This window comes from Nicotiana tabacum, chromosome 17 (assembly GCF_000715075.1).
Source record: "Nicotiana tabacum cultivar K326 chromosome 17, ASM71507v2, whole genome shotgun sequence".
Classification (NCBI taxonomy): domain Eukaryota; kingdom Viridiplantae; phylum Streptophyta; class Magnoliopsida; order Solanales; family Solanaceae; genus Nicotiana; species Nicotiana tabacum.
The window spans coordinates 111,634,679-111,656,571 of record NC_134096.1 but is presented as its reverse complement, the minus strand read 5'-3'; positions in this window follow the sequence as shown (position 1 = coordinate 111,656,571).

Genomic DNA, 21,893 nt, shown 5'->3' with positions numbered 1-21,893 from the left:
TCTTAATAAGCTTCTCTATTTTATTTCTTTCACTGGTATCGAGTTATCTTTTCTTTTAAATCACAATAGTGGTTTAGTTATTGTTTCTAAATAAATTTCAGTGTAGGAAATTACTCTAGTTCCTGCTTTTAATTAAATAAGAAAAATTATTCTTCTTGGATATTTCTTTCTATTTTCTTATTTAATGGACACGAATATTTTTATTGTTAGTACTAATACTAGTATGGAGTAATTTTTTTTATGTTGGGAGAAAGACAGATCTTAATATTTCTATATAATAGTAGATATTATTCCTCAAATTCACATGCTTGAGCTAAAATTTATTTAACTTTTATCTGCTTTTACAGTTAGACGTTATTTAATTTAATAACATCTATCTATCTTGTACAACATATTAACTGTTTATTAATTATGTAATCGAGAGAGACGGAAGAAATAATATAGTTAAGTGTAGTATTGATAAATGTTAATATTTATTCAGTAACATCTATCTCTTTTATATTATAATTAATTTTACACTTATTTGTAATGGAGAGAGGTGAATAGTGTAACAATCTGTTATAACAAGTAGGGTAACCGAAAGGGACTTACTAATAAGAGCGTGTTTTACTTCAATCATATATTTATGGTTCTTCAATATTACTAGTTTGAAGATTAATTTGTATAACCAAGAGGAGTGCAATTAATTATTCACTTAAGTAATAATATATATTTATAATCATGAGAGGCATTTATACATTTTTGAGAAATAGAAATTGAAGAATAATAATTCTATTATATAATAGAAATATTAAGTAAAGTTAAGATCCCAACTCCTTTTTATTATATTTATGAAAAACAAAATATTTTTTATTGCTCTATTCATGCATTTTTAGTTAGTTAATTTACAACTCAATTCTTTCTAATTTTCTCAAATAGTAATTAAAACAAGAAACGCCTGTAGAATAGATAAACCAATCTTTGTGGGTTCGACATCTTTCTATACTATTATTTGACAAAGTACGAGTTAGAATTTTATATACGCTAGACACTCGTCAAATTTTTGGCGCCGTTGCCGGGGATTGGCTAAAATCTACTACATATTAATTGTTTTACTACTAATTTGAGATTTTTTTTGTCTAATTATTTTAACTTTTTTGCAGAAATTTCAGAAAGTGTATGACCCGTTCCTCTTCTAGAGAACTAGTCGAATACGATCTTGAAATTAAAAAATCCTTACTGTTGTTGCGAAAAGAACAAACCTCACGACCTCAAATTTTCACATCAGAGGAAATGGAGAACGAAGAACTCAATAACCAACTTCCACCACATCAAGTAGAAGAGCAGTTTGATGAGGTGGCACCACGACGTGATAGAATACTCCGTGATTATGCAAGGCCAGATCATTTTGAAGGAGAATCAAGTGTGAGGAGACCACCAATTGCAGCAAACAACTTTGAAATCTGCACAGGCTTGATTCAAACCATTCAACAGTCATGTCAGTTTGTTGGTGATGCAAGTGAAGATCCTCACACCCATCTAATTGATTTTCTTGAATTAGTCAAAACTTACAGGTACAATGGAGTTACAACAGTTGCTATCAGGTTGCGGCTTTTTCCTTTTTCATTAAAAGGTGAAGCCAAAACATGGTTGCGAAGCCTACCTAGAGGTTCCATTATAACATGGGACCAAATGACCCAAAAAATTCTTAATAAATATTTTTCACCTGCAAAAATAATTAAAATGAAGCAAGAAATCAATAATTTTATGCAAACAGATACTGAATCTGTATAGCAGGCATGGGAAAAATTAGCAGCAATGTTAAGAAAATGCCCACATCATGGAATCCAAGACCTTGCCATTTTATATATTTTCTATCACGGTCTTAAACCCTCTACTAGAAATATAATTGATGCAGTATCAGAAGGATCAATAATGGAAAAAACTACTACAGAAGCAATGCAATTGCTTAATGAAATTTCGAAAAATGTTGTTCAATGGCCTTCAGATAGAATGATTATCAAAAAAACAGCTGGAGTAAATCAAGTTGAAGCTTTTAATTTATTGACACACCAAATTGCGACCTTAACACAAAAAATGGAGGCTTTTCAGGTAGGTGCTCACTCATCATCCCAACTTGAGAATTGTGATGTTTATCAAGGTAATCATTCGAATCATGAATGCCAAGCTTCAACACAAAATGAGGAATATGTAAATGTGATTGGTTATAGAAATAATTACTTATTCGGTAGTCCCATGGCACAAAAACATCCAGGATTTCAATGGAGTAATCCTAATGGTGCTGAAAGTCCTCAAAGATTTTTTTAATCAAAAGCAGCAGGTACAGGGACCACCTGATTTTCAAAATCAAAATAGAGGGCAACAAAATTTTCAACAATATTAGCAGCAGCCTCAAAGAGCTCATCAACAAAGCTTTGAAGACCTGATGTACAAATTCATTAAGGCTACTGACGAGAAGGTTGAAAGTCAACATTCAACTATCAAGAATTTGGAAATTCAGGTAAGCCAATTAGCAACCCTCATGTCTGGACAAATTCAAGGTGCTCTACGAATACCTCAAAGCCATCTCTATACGATCAGGTAAATTTCTTGATGATCCATATGGAGATAGAGAAGGAAAGCCACAAGAAGTGAAAAAGGTAAATGAAGGTGAGAATAAAATAGAATCTAAGTTTCCAAAAGAACAAAAGAATACATGAAAAAATGTACAAGAAAATAAATTGATAACAAATCCTCACTCTATACCTCTCCCTTTTCCCCAAACGATGAACACAGAAAAGCTTGACAAACAGTTTTCAATATTTCTAGATATTTTGAAGTAGCTTTACATTAACATACCTTTCACAAATGCTTTGACACAAATGCCTTCATATGCTAAATTTCTCAAAGATATTTTGTCAAGTAAAAGAAAATTCGAAGAAGTTTCAGTGGTTAAGCTTACAGAAAAATATTATGATATACTTCAAAATAAGCTCCCACAGAAACTGGGTGATCCGGGAAGTTTTACAATTCTTTGTACCGTGGGAGGTGCTCATTTTGAAAAGGCGTTATGTGATTCAGGTGCTTCAATAAATCTAATGCTTTTTTCAATTTTCAGGAAATTAGAACTTGGTGAAATAAAAGATATTGGTGTGTCTCTTCAATTAGCTGATCAAACTAATAAGAGACCGAAAGGAATTATTGAAAATACCCTTGTTAGAGTTGACAAATTTGTATTCCCAGTAGATTTTATAGTGCTTGAAATGGAAGAAAATACTGAGGTACCATTAATTTTAAGTAGACCATTTCTCACAACAGGGAGAGCAATTATTGATGTTCATCAAGGACAATTAATATTGCTAGTTGATGAGGAAAGAGTGATTTTTGACATGCAGAAAATGATGAAATTTCCCCGGGATGAGTCATCATCATCTTGTTTTCAAATTGACTTACTAGATGATCTTGTAGACGAATACAAAGATAATCAGTTAATTAGTGATTCATTGGAGAGATGTTTGGCTAGGTCAGGTTTCATAAGTGACGACAACCCCATAATTAGAGAAGAAGCTGAAATACTCGAAAAAGAGTCAGAAAATGAGAAAGTCTCACAAGAAGGAGTTCAATTAAAAATTGAACTCAAAGATCTTCCTTCTCATTTAAAATATGTGTTTCTTGAACCTGAATTATTTTCAGTAATTATTTCATCTTCTTTGACTATAGAACAGGAAAGCAAACTGATTGAAGTCCTAAGAAAATACAAAAGAGCCTTAGGATGGACTATAGCCGACATCAAAAGAATCAGTCCAGCTATTTGTATGCACAGGATTCTTATGGAGAATGAGTATAAGCCTATAGTCCAACCCCAAAGGAGACCGAACCCAGCAATGCAGGAAGTCGTCAAGAAAGAAGTGGTGAAACTTCTGGGAGCAGGTATTATTTATCCAATATCTGACAGTCCTTGGGTAAGTCCTGTACAGGTAGTACCAAAGAAAGGAGGTATGATAGTAATAAAAAATAAAAAATAATAAACTCATACCTACTAGAACAGTCACAGGATGGAGAGTTTGTATTGATTACATGCGACTTAATGAAGCCACAAGAAAAGACCATTTTCTTTTGCCTTTTATTGACCAAATGCTTGAAAGAGTTGCAGGTCATAGTTTTTACTATTTTCTTGACGGATATTTCGGGTATAATCAGATACCAATTACTGTGGAAGATCAGGAGAAACTCACATTCACATGCCCCCAAGGTACGTATGCTTATCGAAGAATGCCATTTGGACTATGCAACGCTCCTGCTACATTTCAGCGTTGCATGTCAACAATTTTCTTAGACATGACTGAAAAGTTTCTTGAAATATTTATGGATGATTTCACACTTTTTGGTAAGATATTAGAAGATTGTCTCTATCATTTGACTTTAGTGCTTAAAATATGTGAAGAGACAAATTTGGTTCTTAATTGGGGAAAATGTTACTTCATGGTAACAGAGGGAATTGTTTTAGGACATAAAATTTCTGCTAAAAGGATAGAAGTTGATAAGGCTAAAATTAATCTTATAGCAGGATTACCCACTCCTACCACTGTTAAAGGCATTAGAAGTTTCTTAGGGCATGCATGTTTTTATAGAAGGTTTATAAAAAAAATTTCAAAAATTTCAAAACCTCTGACTAACTTACTGATGAAAGATGTGAAGTTTGAATTTTCAGATAATTGCAGGAAAGCATTTGAGATTCTCAAGAAACAATTGACTAATGCTCCTATTGTTGTTTCTCCTGATTGGAGCGAACCATTTGAAATAATGTGTGATGCAAGTGATATAGCAGTTGGAGCGATACTGGGACAAAAGAGAGACAAGATTTTCAGGCCTATTTAATACGCCAATAGAACACTTAATGAAGCTCAAAAGAATTATGCTAGACTGAGAAGGAACTACTAGCAGTAGTATTTGCGTTTGACAAATTTCATTCCTATTTGATAGGAATAAAGGTTATAATTTATAATAATCATGCAGCTTTAAAGTACTTCTTAGCAAAGAAAGATACTAGACCCAGATTACTAAGATGGATACTCCTTCTACAAGAATTCGATCTTAAAATAAAAGATCGAAAAGGTTCTGAGAATCAGGTAGCTGATCATTTGTCTCGTTTGGAAAATCCACCTGCTGAGATAAAAGATATCAAAGAGGAATTTCCTGATGAACATATATTTTCAGTCACAACCGTTATAAATCGACTACCTTGGTTTGCTAATATTGCCAACTACTTGGCTGGAGGATGGATTCCAAAAGATTTTTCTTATAAACAAAAGAAAAAACTTAAAAAAGAAGCAAGACATTATTACTGGGAAGATCCTTGTTTAAATTTTGTGCAGATGACATAATCAGGAGATGTGTACCGGAGAGAGAAATGAACAACATCTTAAGTCACTGCCATGATGGGGTTGTAGGAGGACACTATGGAGGAAGAAAGACAGCAGCTAAAGTACTTGAAGTTGGATTTTTCTGGCCTACTCTATTCAAAGATGCAAGAAATTATGTCGCCACTTGTGATAAATGCCAGAGAATCAGTAACATTTCAAAAAGGGACGAAATGCCTCTTAACTCTATTTTTGTGTGTGAAATCTTTGATGTATGGGGCATTGATTTTATGGGTCATTTTTCTCCTTCAAATGGCTATGAATATATTTTGGTAGCTGTTGACTATGTTTCAAAATGGGTAGAAGCAATTGCTACTAGAAAAAATGATACTCATATTGTTTGTGTCTTTCTCAAGAAAAATAATTTTTTCTAGATTTGGAACTCCACGAGTTATAATAAGTGATCAAAGAACTCATTTTATAAATAGACAATTTGCTAGTTTGTTGTTTAAATATGGAGTAACTCATAAAACAGAAACTCCATATCATGCTCAAACAAGCGGGCAAGTAGAAGTTTCCAACAAAGAATTAAAAAGAATTTTAGAAAAAATTGTTGGTTCTTCTTGAAAAGATTGGTCTTTAAAATTGGATGATGCTTTATGGGCATACAGAACTGCTTATAAAACTCCCATAGGCACATCTTCTTATAGACTAGTTTTTGGAAAAGCTTGTCATTTACCTATAAAATTAGAACATAAAGCATATTGAGCTATAAAATTATTGAATCTAAACTTGCCAGATGCAGGTAAAAATCGTCTATTACAGCTTGATGAGTTGGAAGAGTTCAGACTTACAACATACGAAAATGCTAAATTGTACAAGGAAAATAAAAGAAAATGGTATGACAAGCTTATCCACCATAAAGATTTTAAAATTGGAGATCAAGTTCTGTTGTACAATAGCAGATTGAGATTATTCCCAGAAAAGTTAGTTTAGGTCACGTTGGATAGGACCATATACAGTAACAGGAGTGACCCCCTATGGTGTCATTGAAGTACAACATGCAGACGGGGGAGACAAATTCAAAGTAAACGTTCATCGTTTGAAGCCTTATATCAGCAAATTCTTCGACAAATAGGCTTCAATAGTCTTTTTTGCCTAATTTTTAAAATAAGTCGCCTTGGCGATGTTAAACTCAGAACTATTTTCTTCCCTTCTCTTTAATCTTTTAAGTAATTATTAGTAGTAACATATAATATTTTCTTTTTAGTAAATATATATAATAAAATTACCTTTTTTTTTCTTATAAAAAAAACAAAGTAAAAAAAATATATATTAAATACTTGACAAAACAAAGAACTCTCACAGTTATGTGTGTATTTTGTATGTATTAATATATTTTGCAATGATAAAGAAGCACTCCCATGATTTCGACAATGAAAGTTTTCTCCTATCATGAAAAAGAACATTTTCTTTGCCATAATACTGTCTTTGTTATATGAGAGAAACCTTGAGAAGCCAAGAAAAAGGAAATGAGGCCATAATCGGAAAAAAAAAAAAAATCAGAGAAGCTCCTGCTTATCTATTGTCTAGTTCTCCTGCTTATCTGGAAATCTAGAACTTGCCTTGAATGTGGATTGAGGAAAAATTCTAGGTAGATCTTAAAGTTAAGAAATGAACTAGGCCTTCTTTGTTGAGTCATAACCTAAATTGACCTACCTTAATAATTTTTATCCCTAGTTAGCCCAGTTGAGCCTAAATAAATTATCTCTTATTTTGTTGGTCGCCAAGCTTTAACCCTTAGCCTATTTGTTGTTATGACTTGTTCTTTGTTCACCCAATTCCCTTTTGGGCACTTTAAGAGTTGATGTGAATGTAAAAATCTAGGCGTGAGGTATAATTATAAAAATAATTGGTGAAAGAATAATTGTTTGAGGTTGTCGAATTTTTGAGAAGTTGTCATGAGAACTAAAAAAAATAGTTGCTTCCGAATTTCAAAAAAAGAAAAAAAAAATAGCAACAAAAAAAAGTTGGCGAATCCATAAAAAAATTTAATTTTTTTTTTTTGAAAGGGATAAAACAAAATAGAGGTTTATTATTTAAATGAGATGAAAGGCAATTGTACTTAAGAGATAAAATAAATGTGTAGTGCCCATAGGGAAAATAAATGTGTAGTGCCCATAGGAAATTTGAGCCACTATTATCTATATGTATCCTACACATTCCTAAGCCTACTTTACAACCTTGTAAAAGTCCTACATGATCTTAACTCAGAGACTCCTATACAAGTGGAGAACCTCATGATAGTCAAGCTTATGGTTATTTCCAGTAGCTTGAGGTACTTCTTTGTTGAGAGTGGGCGTATTTTTTATTTATGCCCTTCTTTGATCCTGTATCTATATATTATGTGATATATGGGCATCTCTCTTCATTCGGTGAGATACACTTGGGATTAGAAAATATTATGATTTCAATTCTCAATAGGTGAACATGAGTACAACTGAAAGTTGTTTGAACTCGTAGATTGGTCTTAGTCAATTCTTCTCTGTCAAAACCTCTCATGATTTTACTTAAAATATTTAGTTACTATGTTCATTTGTTTTCTTTGCTCGAGGACGAGTAAAAGTTTAAGTATGGGAGAATTTGATAAGTGCATTTTACCAGATGTTAACTACATAATTTCTCTCATAAAAATATATAAATTATCATGTTTCCTTCATATTTTAACTTTATTTTGCAGGAATAATTATAGAAGAATTGTTGTGCACAACATGAAAAAATAAAAATAAATATTCAAGAAAAATACAACAAAGAAGTGTAAGATCGAGCTATGATTCATTACTGTCGTGACAATGCACCAAGTCTCAATTTGCCATGATGAAATCTAAACTTAGAATGACAGAATTCTCATCTCTACAAATTCAAAATCTAGATTTGCAATGGAAATCTAGCACCAAATCGAGAATTCAAATTCTCATATCTGCAAATGCAAAATCTAGATTTGCCATGGAAATCTAGCACAAAATCGAGAAGTCATCATGAAATTTTCTTATATAAGAAGATGGTGCCCGATCAGAGGAGGGCAGTAGAGAGAAAGCTTAGAGCTAGAAGTCTAAATCCAAATTCTTAATAAGCTTCTCTATTTTATTCCTTTCACTGGTATCGAGTTATCTTTTCTTTTAAATCGCAATAGTGGTTTAGTTGTTGTTTCTAAATAAATTCCAATTTATGAAATTACTCTAGTTCCTGCTTTTAATTAAATAGGGAGAATTATTCTTCTTGAATATGTCTTTCTATTTTCTTATTTAATGGACAAGAATATTTTTATTGTTAGTACTAATTCCAGTATGGAGTAATTTTTCTTATGTTGAAAGAAAGACGGATCTTAATATTTCTATATAATAGTAGATATTATTTTTCAAATTCACATGCTTGAGCTAGAATTTATTTAACTTTTATCTGCTTTTACAGTTAGACATTATTTAATTTAATAACATCTATATATCTTGTACTACATATTAACTGTTTATTAATTCTGTAATCGAGAGAGGCAGAAGAAATAATAATGTTAAGTGTAGTATTGATAAATGTTAATATTTATTCAGTAGCATCTATCTCTTTTATGTTATAATTAATTTTACACTTATTTGTAATCGAGAGAGGCGAATAGTGTATTAATCGGTTATAACAAGTAGGGTTACCGAAAGAGACTTACTAACAAGAGCGTGTTTTAGTTCAATCATATATTTCTCATTCTTCAATATTACTAGTTTGAAGATTAATTTGTATAACCAAGAGGAGTGCAATTAATTATTCAACTTAAGTAATAATATATATTTGTAATTGTGAGAGGCATTTATACATTTTTGAGAAATAGAAATTGAAGAATAATAATTCTATTATATAATAGAAATATTAAGTAAAGTCAAGATCCCAACACCTTTTTATTATATTTGTGAAAAATAAAATATTTTCTATTGCTCTATTCATGTATTTTTAGTTAGTTAATTTGTTACACCCCATGTTTTCGTATGTGTACGCGACAAATAAATTGATGGAAGCTCGAAAATGAGAAGTTACATCCCGCATTTTCGTACGTTAAAGTTTCGTCATAAGTTAATCGATGTAAGTTCGGGAATGAGATTATTTTGGGATTATAAGTATTACGCTATTTCAAACAAGTGATGAGTAAATTCGTGAAGGTGAGAGGGTAAAAAAATTAGATGTAACGACCCGGCCGATCGTTTCGAGAGTTGTAACCCTGTTTTCCCCATTCCTACTTCTTTTGGTGTTATTCAACAATATTAGGTTATATCGTGTTAGTAAGTTCGAGTCCGGAAGGAACTCGGAGTGAAATGAGACACTTAGTCTCATAATTAAAAATTTTAAGTTAGAAATGTGGATCGGATATGGACCTATGTATAAACGGCCTCGGATTTGAATTTTGATGATTCCAATAGCTCCGTATGGTGATTTTGGGCTTAGGAGCGTGTACGGAATATTATTTGGAAGTCCGTAGAGCAATTAGGCTTGAAATGCCGAAAGTTTAATTTTTGAGAAGTTTGACCACGGGGTTCACTTTTTGATATCGGGGTCGGAATCAGATTCTGGAAATTGAAATAGCTCCGTTATGTCATTTATGACTTGTGTGCCAAATTTGAAGTCATTCCGGATTCATTTAACATGTTTTGGCACAAGATTTGTAAATTGAAAAGTTTGGAAACTCAAAAGGTCGAACCGAGGTGTGAATTATAATTTTAGCGTCGTTTGACATGATATGAGACCCCGAGAAAGTCCATATGATGTTATAGGACTTGTTGGTATATTTGATTGAGATCCAGAGGGTCCCGGATAAATTTCGGATGGTCAACGAAATTTAATTTTGGCATTTTAAGAACGTTCGACGTCATTTCTTCGAGAATAAGTGGTATCACGTTAAGCAAATGAGTTCCAAATTAATGTTTGATTGAATAATTAGATCCGTATTGAAATTTCTGAGCCATACCAAAAAGAATCGTCGAATTCGGACATCGAATGAGAGAGTTATGCCCATTTTCGTATCGGAAAAGATTTTTCATCGCCGCGAGCGCCCAGGGTAGCGTGGGGCGCTAGCCCTGGCGCTGGGATATTTAAGGGTACTGGAAAGTGCGCCACAGGCAGCGCCCCACGCTACCTGTGACGCTCAAAAACATCAGAGGCTCTATAAACGGATCTTTTGGCCATTTTTGACATAAAAATAGTTGGGGAGCTCGGTTTGGGCGATTTTCAGAGGCAAACTTCACAAATTGGACTGGGGTAAGTGATCTTAACTTGATTTGGTCCGTTATTCATGAATCTAACATTATTTCCAGCACTTATTTCATGATTTGGGGGATTAGAATAGAAATGTTTCAAAAATTGATTTGAGGGTTTGAAGGCTGAATCGGAGTCGGAATTTAGAAAATTTTGTATGGTTGGCCTCGTGATTGAATGGGCATTAATATTTTATAAATTTTATTGGGTTCCGAGATGTGGGCTCCACTGTTGATTTTTGAGTTAATTTCGGATTTATTTGTGAAATTTGGCATTTTCATATGGAATTGATTCCTACACCTCGTTTTGATTGTATCGAATTATTTTGACTAAGATTCGAGGCGTTTGGAGGCCGAATCGCGAGGAAAAGGCTTATTGGAATAAAGAATTGCTCAGATTGAGGTAAGTAACGATTGTAAATCTAGTCCTGAGGGTATGAAACCCCGAATTTTGTATCATTCTACTATTTTTAGTGACACACATGCTAGGTGACGGGCGTGTGGGCATGCACTGTTGGGGATTTGTGACTTGGTCCGCCCCGTAGCAACTGTAAAGTTGCATACTTTGTTGAAACCATTAATACTTATATGATTTAGAAAGATTTATGTAAATTGGGCTGAATGCCATGTTTGGGCCTTGCGCCAATGCTGTTTGAACCCTTAGGGGCTGTTTCTTACCATCCTCTCATTATTTTCGATTGAAAATCTATACTCAGTCATGTTTATGCTTGTTTACCGCATAACTCAGTTTATGACTCTATTTTGATGCACATAAATATTTTGGGCCGAATGCCCTGTTTTACTGAAATGCCCGAGTGGCTTGAGATACTTATGACTGAGTGAGGCCGAGGGCCTGATTTGTGAGGATGAGTGTGGATCGGGGCTGCCCGCCTGCAGCATACCTGAGTGAGGCCGAGGGCCTGATTTGTGAGGATAAGTATGGATCGGGGCTGCCCGCCTGCAGCATACTTTATTATTATCGCACGTGAGTTGTCCGTGCAGATTATAGCGCTTGGGATGAAGGATCCCCTCCGGAGTCTGTACACACCCCCAGTGAGCGCAGGTACCTACTGAGTGCGAGTGCCGAGTGCTGAGTGACTGGGAGGCATGAGTGATTGTGAGGTATGCCCGAGTGGCAAGAGTGATTGTGAGGTATGCCCGAGTGGCAAGAGTGATTGTGAGGTATGCCCGAGTGGCAAGAGTGACTGTGAGGTTTGCCCGAGGGGCTGTTTATGATTTCATCATTTTTGCTCACCTTTGCATTGAGCCTTTGTTTGAAAAACTGTTGGAAAGATGTCTTTAAATGATTTTCTTTTTACTGGAACTGGGTTTAAACGAGATGTTTGATTCAAATCGTGATTTTTAAAAGCATGTGGTATTTTACTGAGATTTCCTGATATGAACGTTATATGCTTTATTGCTCGTCACTACTGCTCAATCTTTATTTATTATTGTTACTTACTAGGTTGGCGTACTCACGTTACTCCCTGCACCTTGTGTGCAGAATCAGGTGTGGCTGGACACGGTAGCGGTTATTGAGTGTTCTGGTTGCAGATTTTCTTGGAGATAGCAAGGTAGCTATTTGGCGATCGCAGCCCCTGCTCTTCTCCCTCTTGTCTTCCTCTAGTTGTATTTAGCTATTTTCCAGGCTGAGTTAGCCTTGACGTTGTTAGACAGATCGTAGTAGATGCTCATGACTAGTGACACATCTATTTTTCTTTGATTTAAACTCTTTAATTGGAGGTTTTATGTTAAATAACCTTAAAATTATCTTTGAAATAAAATTATCGTTTTACTTTGGAAATGAGTTGGCTTGCCTAGTTCCACGATAGGCGCCATCATGACAGGTTAGGTTTTTGGGTCGTGACAGATTGGTATCAGAGCCTAGGTTACATAGGTCTCACGAGTCATGAGCGGGTTTAGTAGAGTCTTGCGGATCGGTACGGAGACGTCTGTACTTATCTTCAGGAGGCTGCAGAACCTTTAGGAAACTCCACATTCTTGAATTCTTGTCGTGCGAATCTGTTGATTCTAGTAACTAAACATCTGTTGTTTCATTCTCTCACAGATGGTGAGGACTCGTACTACCGGTCAGGAGGGCCAGCCACCAGTACCACCAGCCAGGGCCGCGAGAGGCCGAGGCCGGGGTAGAGGCCGTGGTAGGGGTAGAGGTGCAGCCCGTACAGCAGTTGGGGCAGTGCCTACAGATCCACCGGTTGTCCCAGATCAGGACCAAGTTCTAGTTGTTGATGCACCAGCTCAGGCACCACATGTGCCTATTATGATTCCGGGCCTTCAGGAGGCCCTAGCTCAGATTCTGACAGCAAGTACTAGCCTTGCTCAGGCGGTCTCTATTTCGACTGTCGCAACCACATCTCAGGCCAGGGGAGGCACTCAGACTCCCATCGCTCAGACACCCGAGCAGGTTATTCAGGGACTTCAGACACCAGAGCTACCACCAGCCCAGCCGGTTGTTGTTGCTCAGGATTATGTGGTTCCTGCTATGCCTAAGGATGATCAGCGCAGGTTGGAGAGGTTTGGGAGACTTCAGCCACCACCTTTCAGTGGCACAGAGAGAGAGGATGCTCAGGACTTTTTGGACAGGTGTCAGAGGATACTCCGTACTGCTGGTATTTTGGAGACTTGTGGGGTCTCATTCACTACCTTTCAGTTTTCTGGGGCTGCACTCAGATGGTGGGAGACTTACGAGAGGCGTAGGCCTGTTGGCGCAGCACCCCTTACTTGGCAGCAGTTCTCCGTGGTCTTTTTGGAGAAGTTCGTGCCTCGATCTCGCAGAGAGGAGCTGCGCAGACAGTTTGAGCGGCTTCGCCAGGGTGATATGTCTGTGACGCAGTATGAGATACGGTTCTTCGAGTTGGCCCGTCATGCTATCTGGTTGGTTCCCACGGACAGAGAGAGGATCATGAGGTTTATTGATGGCCTCACTTATCAGCTACAGTTGCTCATCACCAGGGAACGAGTTTCGGGTGCTACCTTTGATGAGGTTGTCGACATTGCTCGGCAGATTGAGATGGTTCGCGGTCAGGAGAGGGTTGAGCGGGAGGCCAAGAGGCCTCGTGGTCAGGGTGGATTCAGTAGTGCTCCTTTTGGGGGTCAGTTCCAGTACGGTAGAGGTCATCATTTCAGACAAGCTCAGTCAGCTCGGCCATTTCATCGGGGTGCATCATCTGGACATGGTTCTCACAGTTCTCATCAGGGCCACTCATCACTTGGTGCCCTTCCAGTTCAGAGTTCATCCCGTGCTCCACTTGTTCACGGCTCTTCCATGTCAGGTTCTTCTACCAGTCATCCTGGTGCTAGGGGTTCCCTTCAGTTTCCGCCGCCAGCACTAGGGAGTTGTTTTGAGTGTGGGGAGCTTGGTCATATGTGGAGGTAGTGTCCTCGTCGTCATGGAGGTCTATCTCAGCAGAGGATTCAGCCTCCGACTACAGCCCCAGCTACCTCACCATCCACCCAGTCAGCTCGGGGTGGAGGTCAGTCAGCTAGGGGTTGCCCTAGAGGGGGAGGCAGATCAGGGGGTGGTCAGGCCCGTCTCTATGATCTCCCTGCCAGATCAGATGCTATTGCTTCAGATGCTGTGATTACAGGTATTGTCTCAGTTTGCCACAGAGATGCCTCAGTTTTATTTGACCCTGGTTCCACATATTCATATGTTTCCTCGTATTTTGCCCGTTTTCTGGATATGCCTCGTGAGTCCTTAGTTTCATCTGTACATGTATCTACTCCTGTGGGTGATACTATTATTGTGGACCACGTATATCGGTCATGTGTGGTGACAATTGGGGTTCTGGAGACCCGAGTAGATCTATTGTTGCTCAGTATGGTTGACTTTGATGTGATATTGGGTATGGATTGGTTATCTCCATGTCATGCTGTTCTAGATTGTCATGCTAAGACGGTGACATTGGCTATGCCAGGAATTCCGAGGGTCGAGTGGAACGGTTCTATAGATTATGTAACAAGTAGGGGTGATTTCATATTTGAAGGCTCAGCGCATGGTTGAGAAGGGTTGCCTATCTTATTTGGCTTTTGTGAGGGATGTTAGTGCAGAGACTCTTGTCATTCATTCTGTTCCGGTGGTGTGTGATTTTCTGGATGTGTTTCCTGCAGACCTACCGGGCATGCCGCCTGATAGGGATATTGTCTTTGGTATTGATTTAGTGCCGGGAACTCAGCCCATTTCTATTCCACCGTATCGTATGGCATCGGCGGAGTTGAAGGAATTGAAAGAACAGCTTCAGGAACTCCTTGATAAGGGGTTTATTCGGCCTAGTGTGTCATCTTGGGGTGCACTGGTTCTATTTATGAAAAAGAAGGATGGTTCCATGAGAATGTGTATTGATTACAAGCAGTTGAACAAGGTCACAGTCAAGAACAAGTATCCTTTGCCTCGTATTGATGATTTATTCGACCAGCTTCAGGGAACGAGGGTGTTCTCTAAGATTGATTTGAGGTCCGGTTATCACCAGCTGAAGATTCGGGATTCAGATATTCCTAAAACAGCTTTCAGGACCCGATATGGCCATTATGAGTTCTTGGTGATGTCTTTTAGGCTGACCAATGCCCCAGCAGCATTTATGCATCTGATGAACAGTGTATTCCAGCCCTATTTGGACTCATTCGTCGTTGTATTCATTGACGACATCCTGGTGTACTCTCGTAGCCAGAAAGAGCACGCTCAGCATTTGAGGGTTGTATTGCAGAGATTGAGGGAGAGGAAACTTTATGCAAAGTTCTCTAAATGTGAGTTTTGGCTCAGTTCAATAGCATTCTTGGGGCACGTGGTGTCCAATGAGGGTATTCAGGTAGATCCGAAGAAGATAGAGGCTGTGCAGAGTTGGCCTAGACCGTCCTCAGCCACAGAGATTAGGAGCTTTCTTGGTTTGGCGGGTTACTACCGTCGCTTTGTGGAAGGATTTTCATCTATTGCATCGCCCTTGACCAAATTGACCCAAAAGGGTGCTCCATTCAGGTGGTTGGATGAATGTGAGGAGAGCTTTCAGAAGCTCAAGACTGCTTTGACCACAGCTCCAGTGTTAGTTTTTCCATCTACTTTAGGTTCTTACACCGTGTATTGTGATGCCTCAAGGATAGGCATTGGTTGTGTTTTGATGCAGGAGGGTAGGGTGATTGCCTATGCCTCGCACCAGTTGAAGACCCATGAGAAGAACTATCCTATCCATGATCTTGAGTTAGCAGCCATTGTTCACGCCTTGAAGATTTGGCGTAATTATTTGTATGGGGTTCATTGTGAGATCTATACTGATCACCGGAGTCTGCAGTATCTGTTAAAGCAGAAGGATCTTAATTTGCGTCAGCGGAGATGGTTGGAGCTTCTTAAGGACTATGATATCACTATCTTGTACCATCCGGGGAAGGCCAATGTGGTGGCCGATGCTTTGAGTCGTCGGGCAGAGAGTTTGGGGAGTTTAGCCTATCTTCTAGCAGCAGAGAGACCTTTGGCATTAGATGTTCAGACCTTGGCAGGCCATCTTGTCAGATTAGATATTTCGGAGCCTAGTCAGGTATTGGCTTGTGTGATCTCCAGGTCTTCTCTTTATGACCATATCAGGGAGCGTCAGTATAATGACCCTCACTTGCTCGTTCTTCAAGACATGGTTCGGAGAAGTGATGCTAGGGATATGACTATTGGTGATGACGAGGTGCTGAGAATGCAGGGCCGGATATATGTGCCTAATGTAGATGGGCTTCGAGAGCTGATTCTTGAAGAGGCCCACAGCTTGCGGTATTCCATCCATCCGGGTGCCGCGAAGATGTACCATGATTTGAGGCAGCACTATTGGTGGAGGCGAATGAAGAAGGATATAGTTGGGTTTGTGGCTCGATGTCTAAACTGTCAGCAAGTTAAGTATGAGCATCAGAGACCGGGTGGCTTGCTTCAGAGGCTAGAGATCCCAGAGTGGAAATGGGAACAGATCACTATGGACTTTGTAGTTGGGCTCCCACGGACTTCGAGGAAGTTCGACGCTATTTGGGTTATTGTGGATCGGCTGACCAAGTCTGCGCACTTCATTCCAATTGGTACTACTTACTCTTCAGAGCGGTTGGCTGAAATTTACATCCGAGAGATCGTTCGCCTACATGGTGTCCCGGTTACCATCATTTCAGATAGGGGTACCCAGTTCACATCGCGGTTTTGGAGGGCCGTGCAGCGAGAGTTGGGTACTCAGGTTGAGTTAAGCACAACTTTTCACCCTCAGACGGACGGGCAGTCCGAGCGCACTATTCAGATATTGGAGGACATGTTGCGTGCTTGTGTCATTGATTTTGGGGGTTCATAGGACCAGTTTTTGCCACTTGCGGAGTTTGCATATAACAACAGTTATCAGTCGAGTATTCAGATGGCTCCGTACGAGGCTTTATATGGGAGGAGGTGTAGATCTCCGGTTGGATGGTTTGAGCCGGGTGAGGCTAGTCTCCTAGGTACAGACTTGGTCCAGGATGCATTAGATAAGGTGAAATTGATTCAGGAGCGGCTTCCCACGGCGCAGTCTAGGCAGAAGAGCTACGCGGATAGGAAGGTCCTTGATGTGTCTTTTATGGTTGGGGAGAAGGTTTTGCTGAAGGTATCACCCATGAAGGGTGTTATGAGGTTTGGGAAGAGGGGCAAGTTGAGCCCCCGGTTCATTGGGCCTTTTGAGGTGCTTCAGAGGATAGGAGAGGTGGCTTATAAGCTTACCTTGCCACCCAACTTGTCGAGTGTGCATCCAGTGTTTCATGTTTCCATGCTCCGGAAGTATATTGGAGATCCGTCCCATGTTTTGGATTTCAGCACGGTTCAGTTAGAGGGTGATATGACTTATGAGGTGGAGCCGGTGACTATTTTGGATCGGCAGGTTCGAAGGTTGAGGTCAAAGGATATAACTTCAGTGAAGGTGCAATGGAGAGGTCAGCCTGTGGAGGAGTCCACTTGGGAGACCGAGCGGGAGATGCGGAGCTGATATCCACGCCTATTCGAGACTCCAGGTATGTTTCTAGACCCGTTCGAGGACGAACGGATTTTTAAGAGGGGGAGGATGTAATGACCCGGTCGGTCGTTTCGAGAGTTGTAACCCTGTTTTCCCCATTCCTACTTCTTTTGGGGTTATTCAACAATATTAGATTATATCGGGTTAGTTAGTTCGAGTCCGGAAGGAACTCGGAGTGAAATGAGACACTTAGTCTCATAATTGAAAATTTTAAGTTAGAAATGTGGACCGGATATGGACCTATGTATAAATGGCCTCGGATTTGAATTTTGATGATTCCAATAGCTCCGTATGGTAATTTTGGGCTTAGGAGCATGTACGAAATATTATTTGGAAGTTCGTAGAGGAATTAGGCTTGAAATGCCGAAAGTTTAATTTTTGAGAAGTTTGACCACGGGGTTGACTTTTTGATATCGGGGTCGGAATCAGATTCTGAAAATTGGAATAGCTCTGTTATATCATTTATGACTTGTGTGCCAAATTTGAAGTCATTCCGGATTCATTTAACATGTTTTGGCACAAGATTTGTAAATTGAAAAGTTTGGAAACTCAAAAGATCGAACCGAGGTGTGAATTGTAATTTTAGCGTCGTTTGACATAATATGAGACCCCGAGTAAGTCCATATGATGTTATAGGACTTGTTGGTATATTTGGTTGAGATCCCAAGGGTCTCGGGTGAATTTCGGATGGTCAACGAAATATAATTTTGGCATTTCAAGAACGTTCGACGTCATTTCTTCGAGAATAAATGGTATCACATTAAGCAAATGAGTTCCAAATTAATATTTGATTGAAGAATTAGATCCGTATTGAAATTTCTGAGCCATACCAAAAAGAATCGTCGAATTCGGACATCGTATGAGAGTTATGCCCATTTTCATATCGGAAAAGATTTTCCATCGCCGCGAGCGCCCAGGGTAGCGTGGGGCGCTAGCCCTGGCGCTGGGATATTTAAGGGTACTGGAAAGTGTGCCACAGGCAGCGCCCCACGCTACCTGTGACGCTCAAAAACATCAGAGGCTCTATAAACGGGTCTTTTGGCCATTTTGACATAAAAATAGTTGGGGAGCTCGGTTTGGGCGATTTTCAGAGGCAAACTTCACAAATTGGACTGGGGTAAGTGATCTTAACTTGATTTGGTCCGTTATTCATGAATCTAACATTATTTCCAGCACTTATTTCATGATTTGGGGGATTAGAATAGAAATGTTTCAAAAATTGATTTGAGGGTTTGAAGGCCGAATCGGAGTCAGAATTTAGAAAAATTTTATGGTTGGACTCGTGGTTGAATGGGCATTAATATTTTGTAACTTTTGTTGGGTTCCGAGACATGGTCCCCACTGTTGATTTTTGAGTTAATTTCGGATTTATTTGTGAAATTTGGCATTTTCATATGGAATTGATTCCTACACCTCGTGTTGATTGTATCGAATTATTTTGACTAAGATTCGAGGCGTTTGGAGGCCGAATCGCGAGGAAAAGGCTTATTGAAATAAAGAATTGCTCGGATTGAGGTAAGTAACGATTGTAAATCTAGTCCTGAGGGTATGAAACCCCGGATTTTGTATCATTCTACTATTTTTAGTGACGCACATGCTAGGTGATAGGCTTGTGGGCGTGCACTGTTTGGGGATTTGTGACTTGGTCCGCCCCGTAGCAACTGTAAAGTTGCATACTTTGTTGAAACCATTGATACTTATATGATTTAGAAAGATTTATGTAAATTGGGCTGAATGCCATGTTTGAGCCTTGCGCCAATGCTGTTTGAACCCTTAGGGGCTGTTTCTTACCATCCTCTCATTATTTTCGATTGAAAATCTATACTCAGTCATTGTTTATGCTTGTTTACCGCATAACTCAGTTTATGACTCTATTTTGATGCACATAAATATTTTGGGCCGAATGCCCTGTTTTACTAAAATGCCCGAGTGGCTTGAGATACTTATGACTGAGTGAGGCCGAAGGCCTGATTTGTGAGGATGAGTGTGGATCGGGGCTGCCCGCCTGCAGCATACCTGAGTGAGGCCGAGGGCCTGATTTGTGAGGATGAGTGTGGATCGGGGCTGCCCGCCTGCAGCATACTTTATTATTATCGCACGTGAGTTGTCCGTACAGATTATAGCGCTTGGGATGAAGGATCCCCTCCGGAGTCTGTACACACCCCCAGTGAGCGCAGGTACCTACTGAGTGCGAGTGCCGAGTGCTGAGTGACTGGGAGGCATGAGTGACTGTGAGGTATGCCCGAGTGGCAAGAGTGATTGTGAGGTATGCCCCAGTGGCAAGAGTGATTGTGAGGTATGCCCGAGTGGCAAGAGTGATTGTGAGGTTTGCCCGAGGGGCTGTTTATGATTTCATCATTTTTGCTCACCTTTGCATTGAGCCTTTGTTTGAAAAAGTGTTGGAAAGATGTCTTTAAATGATTTTCTTTTTACTGGAACTGGGTTTAAACGAGATGTTTGATTCAAATCGTGATTTTTAAAAGCATGTGGTATTTTACTGAGATTTCCTGATATGAACGTTATATGCTTTATTGCTCGTCACTACTGCTCAATCTTTATTTATTATTGTTACTTACTGGGTTGGCGTACTCAAGTTACTCCCTGCACCTTGTGTGCAGAATCAGGTGTGGCTGGACACAGTAGCGGTTATTGAGTGTTCTGGTTGCAGATTTTCTTGGAGATAGCAAGGTAGCTGTTTGGCGATCGCAGCCCCTGCTCTTCTCCCTCTTGTCTTCCTCTATTTGTATTTAGCTATTTTCCAAGCTGAGTTAGCCTTGACGTTGTTAGACAGATCGTAGTAGATGCTCATGACTAGTGACACATCTATTTTTGTTTGATTTAAACTCTTTAATTGGAGGTTTTATGTTAAATAACCTTGAAATTATCTTTGAAATGAAATTATCGTTTTACTTTGGAAATGAGTTAGCTTACCTAGTTCCACGATAGGCGCCATCACGACAGGTTAGGTTTTTGGGTCGTGACATTAAAGAAAATGAATTTCGTCAAAATTTGATATTTTGGGACAAAATACGGTCTAAGCAATAATACCCGGTAATTATGGACTGGTGTTATACAAGGTACCACATGACCATGATAGTGAGGTGTATAAGGTGTCCTAAAAATGAGCAATATTTTAAGCAATTTGAGATAATTATTAATTATGTGGATAATTGGTTAATTATTAAATTAGTGGGGGATTAATAAACTAATTAAAAAAAGGGGTGAATTATTTTGGATAAACTTGATAAATTTAAACACCCCCACCCCAAATGTGGCTAGCCAAAGAGGCCATGAAAATGAGTCTTTAACTCACAAGACAAGGTGGCACATTTTGGAGAAACTCTTGGCTTAGCTATCTTATCAAAGTGGGGTCCACACCTAAGGATTTAATACTTCTCTAATTCACTTTGTCTACAAGGTAATAATGAAAAGCTTCAGCAGGGATAAACTTTGCAATAGCAACGTTATCAATTGTTCATCTCTTAAGAAAAGGTTTCAAGCAAAATCAAAGTGGGGTCCATACCTAAGGATTTAATACTTCTCTAATTCACTTTGTCTATAAGGTTATAATGGATGAGCTAATACGTGGCAGCCCAAAGAGGCTGTGATGGTGAGTCTTAACTCACAAAGAAAGGTGGCATAATTAAGATGACTACGTGGCTTAGTCATACAAAGAGTGGGGCCCACTCTCTTTAATAAAGTCTTCAACATAATTCATTAAAATACATATGATACATTTGTACTTTGAAGAGATTTGCAATTCTGTATGGATTTAAGGCAAACGGATGGAGCTCGCAACATTTAAAGATCTCTTTACTTCATTAAAGAGAGATATCTACTTATTTGCAATTCATACAAACGTGACTACTTAATGATTTGCTTCAACATTCTAGTAAAGAGATGTATCATACAAAGAGAGGTATCATTTTGGTAACCTGATTTTCTTCAACAAATTCATACGGGACTCCATATTGTAATAGCAACGGGACTTTGCGATTCTAAGGGAGTACGGTGCAATCTTTCTCAATAATATCATATGCATATGCATGGTATGACATTTATACGCATATGTGTGGTATTGTAAATATTAATGATTCACATAGTTATTTAGACATACATGTCGAGTTTTTTACTCCATGTTTTTCTCATGTCTATTGTTTACTGATTTTCATTCCTTACATACTCGGTACATTATTTGTACTGACGTCCCTTTTGCCTGGGGAAGGTAATGGTGCGCTCCATTTGCTCCGGAG